This window comes from Ptychodera flava, chromosome 2 (assembly GCF_041260155.1).
Source record: "Ptychodera flava strain L36383 chromosome 2, AS_Pfla_20210202, whole genome shotgun sequence".
Classification (NCBI taxonomy): domain Eukaryota; kingdom Metazoa; phylum Hemichordata; class Enteropneusta; family Ptychoderidae; genus Ptychodera; species Ptychodera flava.
Window position 1 is genome coordinate 6,318,617 of NC_091929.1, and position 5,301 is coordinate 6,323,917.

At 35.1% G+C, this 5,301-nt stretch overlaps 1 long non-coding RNA gene across 1 annotated transcript; it reads right to left on the reverse strand.

Moving 5' to 3' along the window:
• Nucleotides 1-283: 283 nt before the first annotated feature.
• Nucleotides 284-3,707, reverse strand: LOC139152210 (uncharacterized). The gene is made up of 3 exons (XR_011556594.1): nucleotides 3,468-3,707; nucleotides 1,495-1,556; nucleotides 284-374 (listed from the first exon to the last, which is right to left on the reverse strand). It is a non-coding gene; the product is annotated as an uncharacterized lncRNA (long non-coding RNA).
• Nucleotides 3,708-5,301: the final 1,594 nt, after the last annotated feature.

A 5,301-nucleotide genomic window follows, 5' to 3' on the forward strand; every position in this document is an offset into this window, starting at 1 on the left:
ATGAACCAGTATGCTCGACCACGAATAGGCATCATGTTTAAATTTTTCGTCTCATTTCTCTAACTCGCTTGGGTTTGATTCAGTAAACTTGCCATAATGCAAGCGAAAATTAATTTAAATTGATTGCCAAAGAAGCCGTTTTTGACCTTCACAGACTGGAAAAATATAATTTATAATAATTTATTTTCAAGAACCAAATTTGAAATAACATGAACTTCCTGTCACTAATTATCTCTTAAATTGCATTCAACTTAGAATTCTCAGAGGCTATGGTTTCATTTACCATTTCTTATTTCTTCGCTCTGTTCCTGTGATATGTTCATATTATAAACACCAGTTATGGAGTTCGATAATTCATCCAAATATTTGACAACCTGTTGGAAAAAAGTAAAGAGTCGTCAAAAAGTAGTTTTTTAAGTTTAACAAACACCCAAGGAACAGTTTTGGATATCTTCCAGCCCTTGCAATATATTTAATATGATATCCATGGTGTTATCTTATGAGTTATAGGCCAAATTAATTAAAGAGGACGTTCACCCAAGGTGAGTTTTTATAAGCGATAGCTTTGGGTCTGACTATAGAGGAAATGTTATTTTTACCATTAAAAACTCGCATGTTCCCTTTTAAAAACGGATAAAACAAAACAAAACAAGTTGCATCATGGGAAAACACCATTACTAACGAGGTGAAGACTAAAGGGCGATGCCGTTATTTATCATATACCAATGCTTAAACAATACATGAGAACAGATCCAGAAGTCCGTGGGCCGGCGTTTATGAAACAGTTGCAGGCAAAGCAGCAGCCAAGTCCCTTGGGGCACTCCAATAGATAAAATTGTACGGGCATGTACTGCCGAAATGGGTCACTTATTCACAAAAAATCCTTAATCATAGATCGTTTTTTGATCCTTAAAACCCCAAACAAAGCAGATGTCCTTTTCCGTAGGAAGCCCTTCACATAAAACAGAATAAAGATGAAAATTCCAGATATTTTCAAGCGAACTCTCTGACAATGAATCATATTTTTGGGAATATTTATGGTAATTTGTCTTCAACTCAGACGGCAGCCCCAAGAAAAAAATAAAAACAGAATAAACCCTAGGGCAGTCGAGGGACTGTAGAGAAGCCCCGCTCAGTGCCATAGAAAAGGAAAAGCCATGAAGGCAAATTCAAGATATAATCGACCACAAAAACAAAAGCAGTTGAGACCATGCCATTCTTTGATGAACTATGTGAAATCCTTGGAGATCAATCGGCGATAAATCCATAAACCATTTTGGTTGTTGCATTATGCCTAATGTAAAAACAAATACCTAAACTTAAAGAGTGTGGATGCAAAGAGTTTCCTCGGTATAATCCTGTATATTTGCAAAGCGTCAACACAGACCCAGGAAATTCACAGTGAGAAACAAGGGTTTATTTGATTGTGTGTACAGTTAATGTTAACATTACATAATAATGTATATGAGCATCATCATAAGGGCATCTACTTACTTCATTTGTCGACAAGGTCTCACTTGTTCCATTCACTGTATCAAGAAAGGGCCTGACCTTTGCTGTGTAAATAGGTGTTCAGAAGAGAAGTAGAAAAATGAAGAAGAACTATATAATCCTGTTTTTTTGTGTTCAACTCTTAGGATTTTTAAATGTACCATGGCTGTGTAATTCAAAAGTCTCAGTGGTCAAATTGCATTTCCTTGTCATGTGTGTATCATTTATTCATACCAGAAATCATTCTGGGCAATAAGACTTTACTTTACGAAAAATCGTGACATACAATACTTGATATTAACCGTGCATAAACAGGAAACCTGGCCAAAAGAGTGCTATATTAGTTTATTGCTAAATCTTATAGAAATATATTGAAATTTTGAGATGAACCTATTACGCTGCTTTGATGACAAAACCAAATATCTAAAATAACTTTTTGGTACATTAATCTGAAATACAATTGCTGCTGACCAGTATTGTGCAGAGCCGATACACCGCACAAGGGGCTGATATATCACGAGAGTTTGACCAGTTTACAACATATATGCGCAAGCAATTATTTACAATTAGTTACATTTGCGTCGTCAATAGACTGGCATAATACTGATTCTGTGTACGACCAGGTAGTGGTAATAGAGCAATTGTTGCTGCAGAAGATATCATAAATAAAATAAAATGCACTTGCAAAGTAGCAAGTTTTGGATGGAAACTATGTAAAATTTTGTTTTCCAAAAATGAAACCAGCAATATCAGTGCATTAGACGTTTGGTAGTTGATATAAATGTTCTTGATTGCAGTAGGGTGGTTACAAGTGCCTATGTGAACAAGAATTGTAGCGCTGGAATTTCATTCAAAATGTTGATTCTCTATAAATTGCAGTCTTTAAGAAATTTAACATATCGATAATACTTAACTAGCTAATAATCTATGCTTTAATAAGGGTCTGACAGTTAATATCAAGGTATTAATTAGAAGAGGGTGTTTAAAATAATATTTCAGAATTTCACCCGAAATATTAAATTCATTTCTCATGGGTAAACTATTCATCACTTTCCCCCACAAATCTTGTTATACCTGACAAGCTCATTTATATGTAAATGTTGATAAATATTGATTTCAAGCCTTTTATAAGTTTTTGACAAACAATAGTAATGTTCACTGCACAATTACAAGAACAACATTAAGAGTTACACAATGCTATTGTCCCTTTTGATTTTTTAGTAGCCAATTGTACTTCAAGTAGTTTACTGAATTATTTTAGTGCGGAATGTGATTTTTGTGGAATTACTTGAAAATTTCATAAAAGATATTATTTGTAAAGGTTGAAAAGTACTTGTAGACAGTTCAAAGGAAGGTCAAATTGTTAATTACATGTCAATTAAGATATATTGTTATGAAATGTTACACGCAGTAAAATGATCACTGTTCTTTTTTTGTTTTTTCGCACCGTCATTTTGAAAAAAGACCCTGCTGGCTCCCTGTAATTGCTGTGCAGTCCCTAAGTGATATATTTTTTGTGAATTTCTCGAAGGCACAATGATAAGCAGGAATCCTAGAAGGTAATTAACCAATTAGAAACCTTCAGATATTGTAGATCAATGCGAATAGTTCAACGAAAAAATGACTGAAGCTAACATGCAATGGTCTCGAACGGTTTTCTGATGACCTTGTCAAATCGTTCAGTTTCATTACGAATGTGAAAACACATTGATAAATAGTGATAATTGCTAATTTTACGTACTACACTCTTCATTAAAAATGGAGCTTTTACATATTTAACAGAATCACAGACACGCACATTTATCACATTGATAAACCTGTTCAATGTTACACTGACATTGCTGGTTTGTAATTTTAATGCTTGTCATTTATTAGTGCAACAACAGTTACAGAAAGCCGTTAACTCCCCTCTGATTAGAAGGTAAGAGTTCGACAGTATATAGCAAGAAAAAGTTCCTCTATGTAATGTAAATTACCTTCCACAGTTACGGTAAATGAACAATATGCCATATTGTCAGAAGGGTCCGACGCCTGATAAGACACAACTGCACTGCCTATTGAAAAGTTGCTCCCAGGCTCATGACTTCCACGTATGTGTACAGTGCCAGAATTATCAGTGGCAAGAGGTAGAGGCCATGTCACCGGCGTTATAGGGTCATCGATGAAGGTCGATGTCGATACGTTCAACGGACAGTGGATCACAGGGTTTTCTGTGTCTTTAACCGGAATAAGAAATCAGTGAGACGAAATTTTCCAATATCATATGGTTCGATAAAGTTTGTGTATGCGATGTGTGATGGTGAGTGTACGAGCGTGAGTGCACTTCGTGAACTCTGCAACGTGTTGATCGGTCGCAGCCAGAAAATGTAACAACTTAGCCTTGTTACTGAACCACTCATTTTTGAGAGTTGGGATTTGGCCGAGCGTTTCTGTCTGTTACCTCTGCGCTATGCGACTAGATGCCGTATGTTGTGAGTTCGAACCAATTGAAAACTCTCCGTATTTGACGACAGATTGTACAGTGTTTCGAAATGTGTGACATTTTATACGTAATTGATTGCCGTTTTGACAATCCTCCCGCCTTTTTCATAATGTTATTAGTTTATGAGATAAAATTCTCAACGATCATTCTCAAATTGTTCTCAACTAAATTCTCTTGCAGTCACGAAATACCATAATCTGTCATTAGTCATTTATGCTTGATACTATGCGATAGCATCGTATATTTCAGCCTGAAAATTTACCGATGAGTGAATGTGATCTCTGGAGTTCAATCAAATTCAATGCACTGTTTCATATCACATACCCTAATTACCTAAACTTGTGGATATTAATCAATGCTACCCAACAATTTGTAATAAGGAGACACGTCTAAAAGGGCAACGGTGATAACTTAAAGTCTTCCTTTTACACTGACAAAATGAAATGTAATGACAGATTGCAAGCATGCTTGAAAACAACAACAGATAGTTCATTATGTTTTCATCTTCTATGCAAAGATGCCAACAATGTAATTTTCGCGCTGATCTAAGTACAAGTGTTTCTGTCACTAGCTACAGATTACATTGTTATGAACATCCACAACCAGCCCTAGCTGACCAAAAAGGCTGACTTATCAACCATATATGCTACATTATCTATCGATGATGTGATACCGTTTGGTTTCACATGGCACAAAAATGAGAACATATTCTGCCCTGTAACATTCTTCACATGTATTTTGAAGAAATTGTATCTTCCAAATTGAACGGAAGAGATTTTCGTTATCTCCAATATGCTGTACTCAACGTTGCTAGTGTACAACAAGATAAAGAGTTTATAGAATGGTGAATTATTGATCATAGTTTATAACAATGAGTGGAAAGTGTTGTTACCAAAACGAAATGTATAGGGTTATACAAATTCTGAAACCGAAAGAGGTGAAGGAAAAATATTGCTTGATAAAAGGACTAGATTATAATAGCAGTTTCAATTTATGAAAACCAGAATACCTTTCGAGAACTTTTCAGTACTTTAAAGTATATGCTTACAACTACTGTAGTCCTGCACAAAACAAGAAAGAAAAGCTGGGTCGTCAAAATCAAACTAATAAACACGGACACATGCTAGCTACCTAACTTGTCTTTTGTTTAACATCCTTATCCAAGCCACTTATTGAATCATTTAGACTATTACTGTCACCGTCATCAGCGGACCACGTATTAAAAAAAAGTTGTTATTTGTGTCCAGCAATACAATGTATTATTACCTTTTACTCCTGTTGGCATTACCTTTGTCATTATCGAAATATTGTTTGTATAAATATTAATG